Genomic DNA, 21,872 nt, shown 5'->3' with positions numbered 1-21,872 from the left:
CTCTATTGTTACCAAACGAGAGTGTTTGATGATCAAAACTCCGCTGACGCTGTTTGCCGGAGAGGCATGAACCAGAACAGCCTTGGGGGTTCTCTCTCAAGTGAACTTGGCTTTGCAGGCCGGGCGGGAGTGAAAGCTTCTTTTGAGAAAGCAAGCTTTGACCTTGTAAATACAGAAGCGAGTGGCTCTTCTGCCAGCCCACCGTCCGTCAGACCCAGCACCGGCGCACAATCGTCTCCTTGTGTTTTTCTGCCTGCTTGGATCCATCTGCCATCCATTGTCGTAGCTCAGCTCCCCAGCACGGCCTTGATTTGCACCCACTTGATACACATTGCAGCCGCTGTAAAACATAAATAGTGGACATCCTATAGAAACTCACAGTGCTACTCACAGGATTAAAATTCCTGAGGGTCTGGGAGCGGGGACTGAGCCGTAAAGGTGGAACAGAGCAGGTGGTGTCTCTTGAGAAGATGCTCATTTGGTGGCATTGGTTTCTGTTCGGCTCCTGCCTCCTGTACACAGACTTTCCAAGCTGACGGTCACTCATTTTGTGTCCTTTTAGAGTTCTAATGGGAGGTAAATACACTACTTGTCTATGCCTAGTCAAAAAGATGTAACAGTTAAGCAAGATAAAGGACAAATCAAACCCCAGATTTCTTGGAAAGCTTTACCAGAAGGAAGAAATGGTCTGACTCATTTTTCAGACCTGTTTAGGCACAGCCCCAGTATTTCTCCAGCGCTAGGAAAGGCTCTAAAGCCCTTAAAACCAGCAGAACAGGGTAAATTCCATACACGGAACTCAGTTAAAACAAAGGCCCTGCCCCGTTGTCACCAACACTGTGTGAGGACTCACTCTGCTGCTCCGCGTTAATGTCAAACAAGTGGTGTGTTCGCTTCGGGTTTCTGATTATTTTTAGCCCCTTGTGCTCTTTTTAGGTTTCAATTAAATGCCACCGGGTAATTAGCTAACAGATAAAGTCAGCTGTTACAGCCAGTAAATTAAAAAACCCATATGTTGAATCCTGAATGAACGCAAAGCTCTTTCCTTCACAGATACTTTTTGGGGACTTCTTATTCTTTTTAATGTCAATTTTTTGTGCTCCTATTATAGAAGAGCTTTGAAAACATGAATTAATGTTATGATGCATCTTCTCTGCTCCTCATCATTCCGTCCTCATAAGGGAGAAAAGCACATGTGCAAGCGTATGTCAAAGCAATCACAATCACTCTACACCACTTTTTTTAACCTGAGGTAAATGTTTCAGAAGTTCCAGAGCTGAACGACTCCAAAATCAAATTTACAACTTCCCTTCCTCAAAGCCAAAGGAAGTGGGGAAGCCTTTCAAAGCTGTTTGACAGCATAAAATATTTCAGCTCGTCTGAGGACGTATTACAGGAGGTAATTTTGACTGCAAGTTATTTCAGCCATACTATTTGTTATAATATATAATATTAAAGTTGTGTGTGTAAGTGGCTTGCAAAAGGTTAATAATTGAATACTAAAGTTGTGTGTGTAAGTGGCTTGCAAAAGGTTAATAATTGAAGATGAGCCCATTAAAGATAGAAACACGCAGCGCATGTTAAGAACACATCCCTTCAAGATGTTATTAATGATCACAAACACATTGCTGGAGGTATTGCCAGTAGGTGTAGGTAACTAATTGCCTTACAGGACTAAGTCTTGCAATTTTAAAGCAGTTGATCAATTGTTGGCGTTCCTTTATAAGCCCTGTGCAAGTAGAACCTCAATATTCAATGTTACCAAGCTCTAGATGACAAATATCCACTGTAAGCATCGATTCTGCAGAGGCTCACAAAGGTACAACATGAATTGTTGAATTTTTGTGACTCAAAATTGCTGTGATAGCAACATTAACTGCACAGGAGAGTCCTCAGAGTGGGTGTCTTCATAAGAAATGTACATTTAAGAAGCACACTGAACGCTGAAGTATGTGGTTTAGGTCTCACTGTGATCATAAATCATAAATCACTGTGATTCTGTGATTCTATGTGATTTAAAAGAAACAAGGCAACAAGAGAACATCTCCCAGATTGTCTTTGTTCCAACTACATGCGTCTATCTGAAATACCCACTGTTACCAGCCAAAGCCATTGCTAATAAGATAGAAGCTTTATAGCCACACTAATAAATGTTGAACAAATTTTACCGTCTCTCTTCAAGGTTTGTGATTAATTATAGTGAGCAGAGCCCACGGCTGGGAACGAGAACAGTGATTTGTCTCAGCTATGTGCTAATTTATCCATCTGTACGAAATCTGCAGCAACATTTGCACTCCCGGGCATCCACGCGGCGAAGTGGGAATGCGGATGGACAGACGGCCGAAAGGAAGGACCCACAGCCCTGCCCCAAGAGAAGCGGGTGCTGCTCATAAACTAAACCCTCCAGGCACTGCTTGGAGCAAGCGGGACTTCGGGACCTTGGGCCATGCGAAGCTCTTTTAATTTAAACATATTAAGTCAAGAACACTTTGAGCATCAACGATTCTTTATCGTATTCAAGTCTAACATCTGTCCAGATGTGGTTTTGTCCCCTGGCTATGCCGCTACTTTTAGGGACATTAATACTGTCGTTTTCTGGAGAGCAGAACACACACGGTGTGTCGAGGGAATGTTGTTTCATTCCAGCTAATGCGTTGGGTTGGTTTTTTTGTTAAGATGGTGTTAAATGGTTGGATCACACTGACTGGCAGCCTAAAATCCATCTCAGTAGAGTATGGATCCCCCATAGATTCCAGTACATCGGTACATGTGCAAGTTACAGCTGTCAAGAAGTCACTGGATAAACTGGGGGAAAGACAATGCTGTGAGTTCATGGCTGTCTCAGCCCTTTCAAACGACAGCAAAAGGAAGATACGGATTTTGTCTCAGCCGCAGGGTTCAAAAATAATCTCATACTTTGGATGGTGAGACCTTTTGAAAGGGTAACAGAGAACGTGACGACTTTCCATAGACTTTGGCCTTCCGGGGTAATGGGCCTTTGAAGGAGAATCTGATTTCGTAATCAGAGCCGGTTCTAATAACAATGTGGGACTATATATTCTATCACCCTCCTTTAAATCTTTCATTGTCTCCCTGGACACAACCTGAACTTCCCAAACCCCAAATCTGTGCTTTCACAAGAAAAATACAAGGGCATGTTAATAAAACTGTATTAACTCCCATTCAGAACCAGAGATAAAAACCTCGCCAACACAACACAAAGCAGTTTAACAAGCATCAGCTCATCGATTTCAAGGATACCGGGATTTGGGGGGTGCTGCTGCTTTTTCCACAATATTTCCAGTGAGAATGGCCCACGTTTCAAACCTCCTCAGTTTCAGGAAGGGAAACCATCTCTACATATCTTCATTTCTCAGGAAAGTAGGTGGATTCACACAGATAATAGTGGTTACCACTTTGCGATCCAAACTAACTTCAGATTATGTTAAAAAGCATTAATGTGACTCTTCAAACGTTGGAGACAGCAGTTTCCTGGCAGCGCCCGCAGCAATCATGACGTGCGCGCTTACAGTAAATCTGGGCCCGCTCTCGTCCTAATCTAAAACTGATGGGCAGCATTATTTTTAGTTTAACCTTGGTATTTTGCTCAAAGGAATGCAAATGTCATCGCTAAAGGAGAAAGGCAAAAATAAAGAGAGAGACAGAAATAACAACTTGGCGGAAAATTAAAGCACGGAGTTGATTATGACCCCAGCAATTAGACACACACAGGTAGTTGATCTTTAGGTGCCTGGGTTCTAATGTCACAAAAGTCATGGTTTTGACTCTCCCATAATGAAGCCTTGATGTGCAGCAGGAATCAGCAAGGTAGACATTGAAAGCAAACTACATTTTCCTTATCTAGATGTGAAATCTACTACTAGAATACTATTATTTCATTTATTTCCTTCCTCCCTTCCCCTTTACTCACTACACAATAAGTATTTGCTTCCAGTTCCAGCACAGAAGCGACCAAGTTCATTTTGCAACAGCAAATCCATTACCCTGGCTGGTTATGAACATCAACGCCCATTCAGGTATCAGGCCAGGATATACGTATTATATTTGTAATTCTGATTACACTTGATTATCATTGTATTGTATTTTTTTTCCCCCTTAATTGAGAAAGTCGCCTTTTTTCCCAATGGGAATGTAATAAAACCCATGTTTTGTTGAGTGAAGAGATGCTCCGGTGTGTACACAATGGAGATTCTTGTGTGAAAGTCACTTCTGTCTGGCTTCTAGGAATTCCACGGGGATGAAAGTACAAAGACCTATAGGCGGCCTCAGGCTTGCGTGGGGTGGGATGGATCCTGAAGTCATAAGAGCATCACAAAGGGTATCAGGGACAGAAAACCCCCCTGGTTCTGGTTGGTGAAGCACAGCACCAATATCTGTGCTGTGAGAAAAGTGCTGGACAGAGACACAGAAATCAGCTTTTGCATGCGCCTGAGCTCTACGTATAGACAGGGGTGACGTTTGCAATTCGTGTTTTCAGTCTCCAGCTCTCAATTATCTTTTACTCACTTAATTCTCCAACTGGGAAATCACCGCCGCTTACTGCAAATGTAGCAAAGGGTTTGTCTCGGATCTGGATCGAATGATTTTGGCCATTTCTTTGATGAGAAGAGGGGTCCTTTCCCTCTGCATCCGTAAGCCGTAAACTCTACTGCCCCGTTAATGCGGCTCCTCAACGCACAGGCAGGAAAGTTCACTGGAAACAGCAGATGAGAGGAACTGCGTCCTCTCAACTCCACGTGTGTCAGGAGCTTACAAGTGCCCAGTCCAACCTTCACCTCCTCAGCCATCAGAAATCAGGATCTCTCTAAACTGGGCAAGTTTAGTCAACTGAGGAGTTGTCCCTTCAAGTCTTAAACTCAAGACCTTCTCTATCCCAGCTCTCTCATGTAAGTGGACACCACTTCTCACATGTGCTCGCCTTCCACACATTGTACTTGACAATTACCTACGTAAGCTACTTTTGATCTACATTTTGTTCTCCTATGCAGAACGCTCCATCTCTTCCCCAGCTCATTTCATAATTCTGAATCCTAATTCATCCCCATCCTCTGGGAAGAATGCATTTTTTGCAATACCTATGTTGTAACTTTCTAGAGCACATGCTTCTAATTTGAGCATTATTTTCCAAAGCTCCTAGCACTTAACCACAAAAGTTCTTCATTTCTTTTCCTTTTTATCCTCCGTTTAATCCATCCTCTTATTTTATGCTTTGGATCATCTTTATATCCTACATTTTGGCCTCTAGTAGAAAAGCTTTTTGTTTTAACTAAGTACTTAAAACCCACAGAGAAGTATAAAAATTATACTGGGGGATTTAGACAGAACTACCCTTTCCTCTCCTCATTGACTTCCCAATTTTCACCCCCAAATTTTCAAGTAGAAGAGAAACTTCTGTAGAATTCTACCAATTTTCAACCGGCATCCGAGCTATTGGAGGCTCCAGACATTTTGCCACCAACCAGAAGTTGGGTTTGATATCCTTTACTGCTCACATGGGGGATGTGAAGTGAAAAATTAGTCATTTATTTGAAAGCATCTGCTTCGAGGGGATGGGACAGCACAGGAGCAGCAAGCACGGCGTTTCACTCCAGCTGTCCCAAAGCAATTCCTATCCGTACTCAATTACGGAGCCACTTCCACCTGTACTAAATCATGGAGCAATTTCTACCCCCTTCACACAAGGGTTTATGATTAGGGACAAAGCAGCTCTGGTTGGAGACTCTGTAGTGCCCAGGAGGCACTAAATAACTACACAAGAGTGTACGATACCCCAAAACGTTTGGTTTACTGCGCTGTCTGATATTCAGGCCTAGGCCAGTCCTACACTTAGTGCATCCCGTCAATCCCAAAGCAAAGAGGGGCTTTTCTTGCTCTAGCACAAGGAAGATGGCCCAGTAAAGCCTGCACTAAACCAGTTTTTTAGGCTTGCTAATCCTTAAACTGGGAAAAAAGCCTGTGCGGAGACGTCACGGCTCCCCAACCAAACACATCTTGTGGAACCAGGACTCTACAGACCTAGTACCAGATCAATATTGGCCATATTTGTGCCTTCAGGGCACAGGTTTCCATCCGCAGCAGTGCAAGTATTTGCTTTTTCTTCAGGGGGAGAAATAAAAAAGGGCAAACAAACCCCAGAACAATAAAGCAAATGAATTACGGCATGCTTTAGCTGCCTTCAAATAACAAACATGACCCCATTCGGACAAATACGATTCCCTCTCCAACTTAAGTATTTCCCTGGTATGGAAATCACAAGATAGAGACTCCTGGACCTGTAGATTTACGCTCAGACCTGCATTTGGCTACTCCGCAGTTTAAGATGTGATTTCAGCACTGAAAGTTGAGCTCCCAGCTGAGCTATCGATGCACAACCAGCCTTTGAAGAGCCATGGGCCAGAAGGTAACATTTCCCCGAAACTTTCTGGTACAGAACAGTTGTTTGGATGAACCATGGAACAGCCTGGCCAAAAGGTTCGCAGATCCCTCCTCCTCTTACACAAGCGCTTTCTTTTCAAGCTTGTCACTTTATTTATTGTCATAGTAAGAACTCAAAGCTACAAGCTCTGAGTCAGACAGCTTATTAATAACAAGTGAAGGACAGTATGGCACAGATTTCATTAGGCAGACTCTGTTTAGCAAACAAAATAAGATGCCAGGGTCCCAGAGGGCATATCCAGACCACGCTGGAGAATATAGATCCCCCTGCACCACCGCAGGGAACCTCAGATCATACCCAAGCAACGTCTGACTCCAGTGGGCACAGGAACGGACATTCCCTTGGCATACGTGTCCTGATTATGAGGCTGGAAACCATCTGCAGATCAACCTTAACCTGTGCTGTTGTGGCGTGAATAGCGAGATGCTACCTGAAAGTGGAACAAACTGCTTACACTAACATAGGAAAAAACCCAACGACACAGAAGGCTAAATACACCTTTTTCTTTCTCACAGTCAGAGGAGAGAAATCCTGGGACCCAAGGTACAAGAGATTTACTAAGCAGAGTTTACTCCAGGCTAGGGCTACAAACAGAATAATGTGTACACGGTGGGATGTGAGCACATTGGAAAGCCTGACCTCCACTGAGATGCCCCAAAGGACCTACATTTTCCTAAAAATCATTGTCTCAACCCCCACTGGGACTGTTAAATAATGAACGGAACAGTGCTGGTGTCAGACTGGCATCTCAACAGCTCCGGGGCAAAGCCAGCACTGCCGCGACCCTGAGAAGCAATCCTGGGTTATGATGGCTTGTAGGATTATGAGATTTGGGGAAAGGATGCGGCTTTGCAGACTGAAAACATCTACAGAAGTCAGCTTGGTGGAATAAGATCCTACACTGGCCACTGCTGAACTGGTACCACCACGTTAGTTGTTGGTATTTTCCACAAAATCACCTACTGACCTTTAAACCTGTGACTAGAGGGTCCTGTGTGGAAGCTCTACCTTGATATCTGGGTTGCTATTTTGGTTTTGGCCACTGTCACAGCAAACGCTCCTGTGCCGTACATGTCTCACCATCAATTATTGCGAATGATAATGTGTATTTCATGAAATCTCGGCCCTGTTGTTACCAGAATCCACTCACGCAAGAGCTTGGGGGTAGAGGAGGCGGCTTCATCTGGCACTATCCTGTCAGGGATTTAATCTTTGGATACAGTGCATTAGATGGATTAGAGCGAAGACGCAGGCTATCCGTATTTTTAAAGCCAAATGACCTTTAACAACGAGAAATAATAAGAGGAAAAAACGTGAACCCTGACAAATTCATAACTACAGCGCAGGGGAAAGGAATGTATTCTTTTAACATATGAAAAAACATTGCGCGTGACACGTCTATTTTCTTTTCGGTCCTGTAGCTGTTATGAATTATATACAGCATATTTAGCCGGCGTTTGTTCTTGTGCCGTTTTGTGTGCGGGGCACTTGGGCCATTCTACATTTTTGCATTATCACTGGTCAAGGAATTGTAGGAAATACCGTTTGCTTTGTCTCTCCAGAATCCCACTGTTCCCCTACTACTGATACAGCAAGAGCTCAGAGATAAGAGCCACAAACCCCTTTATCACGCGGCTTAAAGAAAAATGGCATTTTGAATTATCACACAAAACTCCCAGGGAGATGAGATGTTATAAATATTCCCCGTAGCCCTCCGGATGACTTAGGAAGGAAACAATCGGGTTTGCCAACTTCCAGTCCCCAACTCCAACCATCTCTGTTATGGTGACAATAAAAACAAGAGGTCACGGCTCGCACGGCAGCGGTTTAGCGCGGCTGGGGCCGGGCAGGGCGTGTTGTCTCTCGGTATTATCATTTCGGGATGCAGATGAAAGGGACCGGGCTGAGAAAGGTCACTCCATCCTCCAAGCAAAAGCAAATGTGCGCGCTACCTCATCTCCAAGTGCAATCGCAAAAACAATGGCAGATGTCAGCAAACAGCTCAAAAACTCACGGAATCCAGCAAATACCAAAAAAACAACAATAATAACACATTCCTTTCACTATGGAAAAGTTACCCCCAGTGTCTCTAATGAAAAAATCCCATCTGTCTGTGAAATTTGCCAGCATATTCATAAAACACTGTTTATTTTTAGTCAGTTGACAGCTTTCTTTTCTTTATATTTTCCTCATTCAGCAACAGGGCACGTACCCAAGCTGAAGTTTTGGTTAGAGGGAAAACGGAAAACAAGACAAGGGAAAGAGGTTCCCCGATGTCAGAGAAGGGAGAGCAAGGGCCCTCCTGCAGCCTCCCAATGGAGGGCTCCGAGTCCTCAAAAAGCAGATCACTTTGCTCCTAAAGATCCCAGTGGCCTCCCCAGTGCTGGATGGGTCTGGGATAAGGGTTGCAAGATACATTCATGGGGCTTTTTATCCAGATGCACCTGGTGCTGGAGTAAGAGGGAGACAAAACAAAGCCTCAGTGTGAGAACACAGCAAATGGGTTAATGGGTTCAAATGGGTTCAAAAGGGTGACAGACACTGGCCCAGGCTGCCCAGGGGGTTGTGGAGTCTCCTTCTGTGCAGACATTCCAACCCGCCTGGACACCTTCCTGTGTAACCTCATCTGGGTGTTCCTGCTCCATGGGGGGATTGCACTGGATGAGCTTTCCAGGTCCCTTCCAACCCCTGACATTCTGGGATTCTGTGTGATTCTGTGAATTCGTAGATATTTCCTTCCATCAGTAGATCTACTCTACTCAGGTCAGAGAAAAGCCTCGTCTCCTTTTGAGACCCCCAGCATTAAAAGTGGGTATCATGGCTTTGAGATATACCTGAATATGATGCTTTTTCTCCTGAACGCTCCTGGATAAGTTTGGGTTCCCTTTGAGTCAGTGCAAGAGGCTCCATCACTTTGTTCAGAGCTTGCCATTGGCTCTTCCTCCTTTCACACAGGCACATCTGATGAAGACACTGAAGACAAAGGTGTTTTCTGCTTTTCTTGAGAGCAATGTATTTGGCTCCCTCCTGTGGGCACCGGCGTTGCTCATCTCCCTAAACATCTGATTGAAACAAGACAATAATAGCGGTTAACGCAGCAGCCGAATCCGCCCTTCCCCTGGCAGCGCCCTGCGCTCGCTCGGCCAGCACACATTTTCCTAAGCTTAATTCTTACCAGCAATGCCATAGAAACGTGCAAACAGCCGTTCTAAAACAAGAGAACTGTGCAGGAACGGACCAAAGGGTGTAAAAACTTGTGTTTCAAAGCTGAGAGGTGGCTCGATGCTCTATTGCCCGGTGAACACAGGGAAACAGTTCACCGGCTTCAAGTTTTACTGTGTCATTTTCTATTATCATTTCTATTCTCAGTGCGAGTTTGACGATACTTTCCAGGATTATTTCCCATTCAGGACCCAACTACTAATAAATAAACTCAAGAAGTCTTAAATCTTTGTTTGTTAGCTGTCCTTACTTAAGCAAAATCCAGGAATATGTGCAAGTTTTTCAGAACCCAGGCTGGATATTGTTGATGTGGGTCCGGGCCAACACCACCAGCTCTTCTGGGAAAGGCAGCTCCTCTCCCCAGAACCAGGAATCAACATTTCTGTCCTGTTCTTTCTATGAAAACATGCCACAGAGCAAAAATTCTAGGCCACTACAAGGCTAATGTATCATGCAAACCATAAGAAAACAACAACTTAATACTGCCTCTGTACTGCTTAATCCTTCAAAATGTTCATTTTTTCCAGGGTTCGTTGCTGGAGCTGTTTTAGTAGCCAGCTCGTTTCTTGGCAAGCACAGAAATGATGAGTGTGCAGGTAACGTTTGCTGTGTGATTTATCCAGCTTCAGGCTTCTCTGGAGTCACCTCCAAACCGCGTCCCTCTGCTGCTATGTCAGTGATTCGTTACAGGAGACTCAGTGTGCCCGGTCCCAGAGTCGTGCTTCCTGTAGCCACAAAGGGAATTCGGGCTGTATATGAGATATAATCAGTACTGGGTTTTGGAAGATTTTGCTTAGAAGAACAGTTGCCTAGACTTAGCTTACACCATTTGAGGTTCTAGGGTATCTGAATGAGGCTGGGAATCACAGAATCCCAGAATGTCAGGGGTTGAAGGGACCTGGAAAGCTCACCCAGTGCAATCCCCCCATGGAGCAGGAACACCCAGCTGAGGTTACACAGGAAGGTGTCCAGGCGGGTTGGAATGTCTGCACAGAAGGAGACTCCACAACCCCCTGGGCAGCCTGGGCCAGGCTCTGCCACCCTCACCAGGAACAAGTTTCTTCTCAAATTTAAGTGGAACCTCTTGTGCTCCAGTTTGAACCCATTACCCCTTGTCCTGTCACTGGTTGTCACCGAGAAGAGCCTGGCTCCATCCTCCTGACACTCCCCCTTTAGATATCTGTAAACATGAATGAGTCACCCCTCAGTCTCCTCTTCTCCAAGCTCAAGAGCCCCAGCTCCCTTCAGAGCGCCACAACCTTCCAGAACATAAAATGCAACAGCATTTCATGGAGGTTTTATGTGACATCTTGGATAGCATGAAAAAAAACACAAACAAGTTAATGCTCTGCCAGGTCACCAGTCACTCAGGTTGGGAATTATTGACTCCAAGGACTCCTGCACAGCTACAACCCAGCTGGACCTCTCGAGACCTTCACCTCCCAAGGCCAAGTTAGTGCAGATCCCTGGTGTCCAGGCAGAGAACCCGGCAGCTTCCCCGGGCCAGGGCTTCAACCACCTCCACCAACCTGGCGCGGCTCGGCCGCACACATGACGAATGAGTAACTCACGAGTATGCACAGGTAGTGATTTACCGTCTGGAATATGGCTGGAGGGGGAGCGTGGAGCTTTCAAGTAAAGAGCCGGGTGACTCACGTCCTCGGTATTTGTTTTCTTGCGCTGCCTCTGCTCCCCGTTCCCCACGCACCATCGCCAGTGAGACGGCTGAACTTTCTCTTTACAGCAGATCAGTAGTTTTAAAATTAACCAGCGAGCCTCAGTCACAGTGTGGGTCACAAGTGCCTCTTTGTGCAGGTAGAGTCAGGTAGCGCTGCAGCAAACGCTCCAGGCAATATCCTCGGGTCACTTGCACTGATTTCAGGAGTTGTGCTGCCTGATGCCAGCCAAGGATCTGTCCCTACACAACAGTCAGTTCTTTCATATGGGTGGGGACAAGCACAAGAACAGAACATCAGTTCAAGCATTCTGGGTGTATAGGGACTGGTAAGAGTATGATATCCACCCCCTTGATTTAAAAACAGCACTTGGAAAATAAGCAAGAAAGAAGCCACATGAATACCCCGCCTGAAACCCAGAGCTGGTTCCTTCCTCGCAAAGATGCCCTGAAGCACAAGCGCTTTCCCTGGGGTGGTTTCCTCAGCCTCTCTCCATGGCAGAAGAGTTATCTCGACATACACCACCACATTTCAGAGAGTTGTTGGTGTCCAAAATGAGGGTCACAGCACCCCATCCTTACTTTCTAGTATCTATGTCTGACTCCACAGCCGTTTTCCCAGGAATTCAGCTCTCAAGTGTCTCTTCTCTTTGAAACGAGAAGGCAGAAGGACTCACGCAGTGACACAGATGGTGGCTCTGTACCCTTCACTTTCGAGCTCTATCACTATAATAACGAGCAGCCAAAGTTACATTATTTTTTTAACACAGAACTATCAAGAGTCACTGAAGAGTAACTGAATAAGGTTACAGGAATGCTTATCTATGAACATCAATCTCCTGAAGGCTCTTGTAAAGAGATCATGTTCTCATTGAAGCCAGTATCTGGGGGAAGAGACTGAATACGAAATGAAAACAGACTTTCCCCAGATGTGGCAGATGCGGCTTCCAGTTCTCGCTGGAAACTGAAGCTATTTTGGAACACCATCCTTTATTTATGGCATTTATTATTTATCGCCTTTATCTGGCGCGTGTAGAACAAGCAGCAAATCTCCTTCAGATGCAGCTCGCTCCAGCGAGCTCTGGATGGCAGCAACACACAACGCAGCGGCACTGGCCCCAGGGCCGCAGGCGTGAATCGCATCCCCAGCACTGGGACAGGGCCACAACTCACCAACTTTACACATACACTACTCATAGCAGTTCCGATGCAAGGCAGCATGTGCCAGCCCCCATACCCGCATCGCACAGGCATGATCCTACAATGATAAAGAGATTCTCAAGCCACCTCTGACAGTACAAGCTCCAAGTGCCACCTTCCCACCACATCACCTGTCCCTTAGCCACCAAAGAAATCAGAACAGTAACACGCAGGGGTCTTGTTCTATCATCACACAGGTCATTGCTCAAATTGAATATTCTCTGCTTTAACAGCCTCTGTTCCTCAAGGCAGTCAAACCAAATACAGAATTTGATTTTCAATGTGCCTTCCACCTGTTGTTCAAACATAGTTCAACTGCTGCTGGGATAATGAGAAATCAGCAGTTTTCTATTTAGCTCACGTCACAAACACCAGGTAATAAAAAACTGAGCAGGAAATGAAATAAAAGTAAAGTCTCCAATGAGGATACACTCCTGTTATACTGTGACAAAGGTCAAATCAAAGCTCTCTCATATGGTTAGGTTGCTTCAAGGTGAAACCCACTCTCCACAAAACTAGTTAAGCTCTGCTCTTATGTAATGGTCAAAATTTTGACCTTAGCAAATGAATCCATCAATCCCTGCTTGAAATATCTCAGTGAGAAGTGACCTTTTAATGTGCTTTAAATCTTCCTCGGTAACGTGAAACCCAGGAGCACACGAGAGGAAACTTACCCAACATCAGCTGTACCTGCTGAGTTCTCAAAATGCAGCAGGTTCCAAGTGGGACTTTTTGAACAGACCTGATTCACTTGTCTCTAAACCCGAGGGCACAAATCTCACTTTCGGTGTTGACTCATCTCCGAGTCAACGGAAATGTCACCGCAGACCCGAGTAGGTGCTACCACCTTCTGGTTGGCAGGATTCCTGCAGATCATTCTCAAAAGTCTTGGTTCAAGTCGAGAGTCCCTTTTGCATCTTCTCCCCCCACATCCCCCATCTCTCCTGACTACGTTCAGTAGTCATAGAGCGTTTCCTGGTGCTTCCTCTCTATTCTTTATTTCAAGAGGTAACACCTGCAGGCTTTAGCGTCAGGAGTTTCTTACTGAAGTACAGAGGGATGATAAATAAGAGAATTACATGTACTGAACCTCTTTCCTGCTACTGCGACAGAAAAAGCGAGGGCAGCTGTAAGATACCCCAAATGAGGCAACAGGAGACAGTTGCCTAAGAAGTGGGGAGGGGAAAGTACACAAGATTCTTCATGCCATAATAACCGCCGGCTTCAAAAGGGGCCTAAAAGACCTATTCAAAACGCAATTCCTTGTCGCCATTCAAGGGGAACGCAGCAGGTGTAACGGGGACGCGGCAGCTGGCGTCCCTTGTTCTCCGTGTCACCGCGGGTCGTCCCGCCCGGGCCACTGGGACACGGACGGATCGGTGGGTTTGACTCTGCAGGTATGAGAATGCAAATAGACAGACACAACTTAGAAAGGTTAAGTCCAATTAAAGCCTCCTTTCCCCTCCATAAGGTCTTCCATTGAACTTTTCGGACACGAATTCCTACACATTATTTGGCCTGAGTGCTTTGATGACGCAAATATAGAGTCATTTGCTTATAACAACTGAACGGCGTTAATCAGCAATGTGAAACCTGGCAAAGGACGGACTGACCGACTGTTCAGCAATAAATCCTTATCTTAAGTACCTTTAAAAATGTTTAGAGCTACAGAGAACAGGGAACTGACTTTATTCACGCTCTTTAATAACTTCTGCATCTTACTCTCCACTTTTCCTCTGGTTTTCTTTGCCATGGCACGTATAGAACAAAATCATATATATGAGCGGAAAGCTGCAGTCGGGAGCACCTTTCAAAAGACTCTCAATAATTTAGAGGGTAAACTTCAGTTTTGCAAAACTGTTCGTCTCTGAAGTGCTTGAATATCATCAAGATTCCCGAATGACAACAGTTTCTTTATGGCAAGATTTCAATTCCCTGCCAGAACTTTTTGAAGGAAATATGCATCTAATGAGACTCTAATTAGTGCAAATAACAATGACGTGGCAGAGATCTCATAGTCTGAGTTTTTGGCAAGTGCTGCTATTGCAGAAATCTGCTTTCACGGCATTCATCAACAGGATAGACCTTCTGAAACGTGCTGGATAGATTTCAGCTTTCTACAATAACATCTCCTAAGGATTAGATTTGGTATAATTCAAATCGGGAGCTGCGGACGTTTATAATATACGCTACATTCCACGCCCGGAATAATTTCCCATCAAATTTCATTCGGACAGGGCAATTTAGTGAGTAAATTGCAGAATAAACAGAGCTGTTTGGATAAGCTGTTATCTTGGCAGTTGTCTCGGTGACCTGGCTCTCCCATTCTTCCTCCCATCAGCCGCCGCCTGCCAGGATGAGGAGTTCTTATCCATGAGAATTCATTGAAGCCTGTTGTAATCAAAGAGGCCTCTGGAACAGCTACAAACCTGCTGAGCTCCAGGATCTCCAGGTGATATTTCTGCCCTAAGCAGCCTAAAAAGGATTAAGGAGCAGAGCATCCCACCCCAGGGCTGTTCCTGCTGTGTTTGTGGGGTTCACTGCCATTATTTACCACCCAAATGCCACCGCGAGCGCACGGTTCTCTCACACACCGCGGGAATTTAAGGACACCAAGAGCATTTTGCATGGTGCATTAGAGCACCCATTCTAAGAAGAGGGTTATCCTTTCCTCCGGACAAAGGTGGGTTGCCAGAGTACAGGATTATACAGAATTAGCCGGTGACACCAACAAAAAGCAGATTGGGTGGGATTAAAGGCAGACGACTATGGCCCTGGGCTGTCCCCACCGCACACCCCTATTCTCACACAGTCAAAGAATAACAGCACAGAAATTCAACTCGTAATTCAACTTGGACCTGGTGCCTTGAAGCAGCGATGGCCTGGGAGCTCTGTTTGAACCAGATGCTTCACACCAGCCCCCTTCTCTTGGCAGTCATTACAATCCTGCAAAAATAGAAAACAGAGACGTTTAGAGTCCTATGTGAGCTAGCTAGCTGGCTTCTGCAGGAAGAAATGCAGTGTTTGGTATATAAATCCTAGCATCTTTTCAAAATACAGATAGAAATTACCGGTTCTTTCTTAAAACCGGGTGCCTTTAACATGAATAAATATTATAGTTTTAAAATTCCATTCTTTACTCTGTTCTAAGCTGACAAAAGTCCTTAAAAGTTACAGTGTTCATTTAGTAGAATACTTGGGATTTGTACCCCCAAACACTTTGTTCCTGAAACCCTGCAGTGTTTGTTTCTCATGAATTCTGTTCTACTACATCATGGCCCTACCGAGCCTGAAAATGCTGCAAAATCAGCCTTTCTTGGGGCATCCTGGCACTTTTTGCACAGAAATTATTACAGTCAGGATGCTCAGAAGGGATAAAAAAGTTTCCCCAAAGTTTTATGAGACTTTAAACCAAAAGCCTGGCTCCAGATTGGTATCTTAGGAAGCTTCCAAGGCTACTATGCCCTTCCCCAACTTTTACAATTGAAAACAAAAAGAGAAAAAGAACCCCCCGACATTAATTTTCCCGGCAGCGGATCAAAGGTCAAAAATACCTACCAGACTTATTTTAAGAAAAGAACTTGGAAATGTTTAACTAAAGCCACTAGAGAAATTGCCACACACACAAAAGCAGCGATTACACGGGGTATTTACTCCAAGATTTTGTAATCTCTGGGCCTGTGCATGTTCTCCTCCTCTCTTATCTACAAATCAAGACTCTACATCTATTATAACACAATGAAGACTCAGGTGAGGGGCCACATGCTCAAATACACCGAATTTAAGGGGTTTGTTTTAATATTTCTTCTTGCATTTGTGCACGAGTCAGAGCCCATAGTTCTACGCCTGAAGGCTGCGATAGCAACGTGAATTACAAATGGGCTGCAAGTGCTGGATATTCACCTTTGGCAGCACAAATCATTAAATTCATCAAATTAGGGGCAGCTGGTGATACACAGGGAACGAGTATAACTCTTGTGGAAAACGCAGGAGTCATCCTCCCATTACTTCTTTAAAATGATATAAATTTAAAGCCATCTCCCCCTTCGAATGGAGCTGGGGCAGTGGAAAGGGAATTGCTGAGGTCTTATCTCTCATTTATATTAATGCTTTAACACCTGCATTTGAACGGGATTAGCAAACTGCCAGGTATCTCTGCCACTATTTGCTCACCTAAGTAATTGCAAACAGCAATTAATATAGTGCAGGGATCTGGGGAATCTTTACTGATATTATCAGTGGTATCGGAGCCTCGATTAAACGAGGTGAGGAAGAGTAGTAGCTTATATAAAGTCAAGCAAAGCCAAGAGCTGTGATAATACAAGGAGAGATCACAACAAGAGCCATGTTGCTGCTGTTTGCTGCCTTCACTCTGAAATAGCTTATTAAGTCTGTTTTTCTACAGTATTTTTCATTGTCTTCTGAGGATTAAAACACATGAAGGTCTGGATTGGCAGCTCAAAAATAGCCAGCTCATAAATGTATTCTGTAAAGCTGTCTAGCTTTCAATTAAATGCATTTGGAAGTTTATTTTACTTAATTTTCTGAATTTTACCTTTTGCAGGTAATAATTTGAACAAACCTTTTCTATTTAATGTACCTGTGTACGTTTGGGTTGGCGCTCAGCGAATGTGCCCTTCAAACAGGATGGCTAAAAACTTCTCCCGGACAAATGCCATTTTAAAGCAGCCTTTACTTTGCCTCCAACTAAAATACCCCAACAGGCCAAAAGTCACACGGAAACCAGGAGAAGGTGGTAAATAAGTTTGAGCTGAATGACACCAATTAAAGCCTGGCTGTGCTCCAGCTTAGAACGCCAAATCAAAGCCAGGCAGTACATTTTGGATTCACCAACGTTTACCCACGGACGGGCTGGGACATGGAGGAACCTGTTGCCTCTGTTTGGAGATGTGGTTGTGGAGAGAAAACACAAGGTTTTGCAACCAGCCACCAAAATTGCCATTCCCAGAGTTGGCTCCCGTCTCTTGGAGCCCTCCAGTATCTCATGGCTTGGCAGCTTTAGAGCAACAAGCTATTATACTATATGGCAGATACAGTTTTAATTCCAGACACCAAATTCCTTCATCCCCCTCACCATTTTACCCTATTTAGTGGGTAAAATCCTGCTGCAGGACAATAAATGTGTAGTAACCACAGCCCCTGGAGCAGGATGGAACCAGAAGTCACCTCCGCATGGGAATCGCAACCAGTTCCCCATCACCTGACTTGATGGGGCAGGTACATACCTGGGACAGACGAAACTCGAGAAGTTCTGGGGTTTGTCTCATAATCTCATAGCTGCTTTTTGTTTTGTTTTCTGGCCGATCTGGAATTGTTCCACCGCAGGGCCACAGCTTATCTGATGGAGGACAATAGTGCGTGGAGCGAGCAAACAGCCGCTGGCCCTGGCCTCTGTTCCCTCGGGGCTTTGCTCCCTGCTCGTCCTTACAGGAGAAAACACACAAACATGAGTCCCTGATGGGGAGCTGGAACACACGCATCAATCGCTTTGTATAGAATTGGATTTGGGGTTTGGGAACCCTCCGTGATCAAATCACTGAGGCTCTGCTCATTTATACCCAGTCGAAGACTACTCTCAATTTTTATTTTTTTTATTATTTCTTTTTTACTTTAGAAATAGCTTGTTCCGAGCTGCTCAGAAGCACCACAGCACCATTAGCTGCTGCTTCAGTGGAGACAAAACTGAGACTTAGAAGATGAGAAACTGGTTCTTTATGCCACCACAGACTCCCTGCGAGACCTCGAGTCCTTAGTCCCAAGCTCTCTAAAGCACCACATCTGTAAACCGGGATTAAAACCATGTTTTAACTCACCTTTTGCCTCTTGCCAGCTTGCAGCCTCTTTGGAAAAGGGAATGGCTCCGATCAGGACTCAGGACTGTCAACTCGGAGCATTCAGAACCATCAGTAAGGCCTAAAAAATAATGAAGAGACCAGGAGATTAAGGAAAAAGAAAACCATTAGAGTTCTTTTTATTTGCTTTCTCAGATTTACATTGCTCGGGTTTGTGTTTCCAAGCATTTCTCTACATCCTCCAGACCTAGAAAACTCCCTTCTTTTTAATTAAAATAATAATAAAACTAAGCAAAAGCTGAGACTGAACTATTCACATAAGGAAAGCAACAAACAAAACCTGCGTGTTGGAGAATAGTCGAAAGCTACTGAAAATGAACAGCAAACCCCACACGTCTCTGGGGCAGCAAACTGGGCCAAAAACAACTCTGAGGCTCCAGCCAGAGCAGCTGCTGTAAAAACCCAGGATCTTTACAGCCTGTATCACACGAGGATGTTAACTGGGGTGCGGAAAGTACCACAGCACCCTGATATAGACACAACGGTACCCGCGGGGTTGTTTTCCTCAAGCTGAAGCACCTTTACTGGCCAAAGCACGGCCTGGCCGGTGGGCAGGCTGGTCCACACTGCGAGCTCTTTGTCCATAACGACATCAAGTAGTTATAACTGTAGTTATAAGTAGTTATAACTATATCAATGCCAGGAAAATTCTCCTTTTGCAGAGGTCGCGCGGGTTGGACAGTCGCTGCTTTGTTCATGCTCTTGCCTCAAGCGCAGCAGTAAGGTGACTCAATGGAATGTTTTCAATGTGTGTGGGAAGCAATTGGAGTCTATGGGACTGCAGACACCGTCATCCAGGTCAAATAGCTCTGCTTCCCCTTTCTTGTTTGCCACAAAGAAAATAAAAAGCTGTGTGTCCTGCCAGCTCTCTCCAAATTCCCCGTGAAGGAAAGAAATGGAGCTGAAAGGCCTGATTGTGGCAGAGCCAGCAGGTGCAAGCTATGGAGCACGCGGGGCTGAAGGAGGCAGAGGATGGGCAGGGATGAGGCTCAGTTTGCGGAGGCCCGTGCTGCGGATCCATCCTTTGCCATGCACACGCGTTGCCTTGCACAGCTCCGCCACAGCTTTGAGTGGTTCCTCCTCCCTCCTAAAACCCAGGTTTAAGAATTGAGCCGCTCTTTGCCTCTGTGCAGAGCAAGCGGAGCCCAGATGCTCTGCAGCCAGCTGAGACTTGTGCTGGACACCACGTCGTAACCCGCACGATTCCCCGTCCCTTGGCAAAGCTGAGCCAGACCTCACCTACCACACGGCTGAACAACACAAACAGCAATACCTTAAAAAGAAGCAACTAAGCCCACAGTGTTTAATTCACAATGATCTGCATTGTCACTGCTGCCGCGCAGATGGAGAACATTAAACAGTTGTACCTGTGCACACAATTGCACAACACGCGGCGCAGGCAGAAATGGGGTTGCATGTGTTTTCTGAGAAGGATTAACCTGCAAAAAATCACCTTAATCGCATTGAGAAGTTATGAGAAGTTAGTAGTTCTTGAGAAATGTATCAGAAGGGCCTGCACCTTCAATTAACTACCTACAGTCTGCATCAGATTGCTATGTACATACATTACATTGGTGCAGGAGAATTAAGCAAAATGCAGCTAATGAAGAGGGATACAGCAGGAAGATGAAGTAACCATTATTTGTCCTGCATTTCAACAAAAGGGAAGGAAGGAACATGCTTGTAACATACCATATATGTCCACGATCTTCTCCAAGGCAAAAAGGGCAACAGAGATGTAAAGAAGTCCGTGATGAGGTTTCATTAGTCAGAATCGGATGACAGTCAGTGATCTGATTAGAGCCACACTAAAAATAACTCATCTGGTGCTCGCTAAGTTAGTTTCAATCACACTTCAGGTGAAAGCATTTTCCTTTATATTAAACCTTGGCAATACAAATGTAGCTGAGCGCTGCACATAAGCTGAGGAGCAACAACAACTAATGGCTAAAAGGGGGGTGACTTTTCTAAACACTCTGAATAGGTCTAAAGCAGCAGATTATTATATCCTTCAACAGAAACCCAGAAAAGAAGAAGGATAAAACTGAGGAAAAGAAGGATAATTCACTTTGGGAATGTGCGAGACAGAGACAAGTAGAAGAAAAAGCCTTACATAAGGAGCAGGTTTTAAAGAAGAACTGCAGAGCTGATCCAGGGGCTCTGGAAGGCAATAGAAGCTCTTCTGTTGAGTTGGATGGGTTTGGATGAGCTCTGGAAACGGAGGGGAAGGGCCAGGCGGGTTGTGGGGAGACTGGAATGCAACTGGGAACAGCCGGAGGAAGCAAACAGGAGCGCAGGGCTGGAACGCAGATGCAGGAGCCACACGGTTGTGTTTGCACGCCCGAGAAAAATAACCTGCAGGCTGGGCCGGGCTGAGGCTTGGGGAGCAGAAAATGGCATGGAAGGCAGGCTGGGGTTTGAGCTGAACACACAGACCCAGGGCTGGGGTGAAATGGCACGTTCCTTCCCCATCGGGGTCCCGGGGACACAGGACATGGAGGATTCGCCACGGGCAGAGCTGCTGTTTGCTGAACCTGTCCCGCTCAGATGGGGGAAGCAGAAGGGAATGAATGGAGATACATGGAAGAACAAAACTGTATCTCTCAACCGCATCGGTTACACCACCTCTGTCTGTAGCAGTTACACGGGTGATACACCTATTGCAGTGCAGGGGAAACAGGTCCCTACGTCATTTACACGCTCCTGAAAATCCCTGTTAGGTGCATCAGCAGCAGTGCAAACCTGGTTCAAAGTGAACTTCAGCAAAAAAGTGATCTGAACCCTGATTTTCCCTGAGCTCAGTCTAGTGCCCCTGTGCACAACTATCTTTTCACTTTTAATACTCAGTTTAATCTCACACAGGCAGGATTTGTTCAGATTCTCAGTGCTGGAGTGATTTTCACCTTTTTCTGTGTCCCTTTAATTAAGCACTTGAATTAAAAATACCAATATTCTAGTTATTAAATGTTGAGATCAACTTGTCATCCCGTTCTACCCCACTATGACTAATAAAACCGCTCACGGAGCTGTTGCGCAACTGTTTGAGGGTTTCAAAGGGCCAGAAGCGGCTTTTCCGTCAGTTTGTATCAGACCATTACGGAATCGCTGGAGCAAGGGCACAAACGTCTCAACTCACAAAAGGAAATTACATCCAATTCCCTTTCAAGTCCACCCAAGACCTTCAGCACATCATATTTCCCTCTTCATGCCAGATTTTGCTGGGATGTCGTGTCTAGTCATCAAGTTTTGAAAGCAGGGGTTATTAAGAACGTTACCTTAGGAGGCTGGTTGGGTCAGGACATGGTTTTCAAGAGAGAATGAGCGGAGATAAATGCCTGGATAGCAGCCATTCATCTTTAAAAGCAGTCGTGCAGTTATTTTTCTTAACTATTTTTGAAAGACAAAGATGTAGGCCAAGAATGCACCACTTATTTCTATTCATATA

Source organism: Streptopelia decaocto, assembly GCF_964273445.1.
Source record: "Streptopelia decaocto genome assembly, chromosome: 25".
In the NCBI taxonomy this organism is placed as follows: domain Eukaryota; kingdom Metazoa; phylum Chordata; class Aves; order Columbiformes; family Columbidae; genus Streptopelia; species Streptopelia decaocto.
This window is presented reverse-complemented; position numbering follows the sequence as displayed.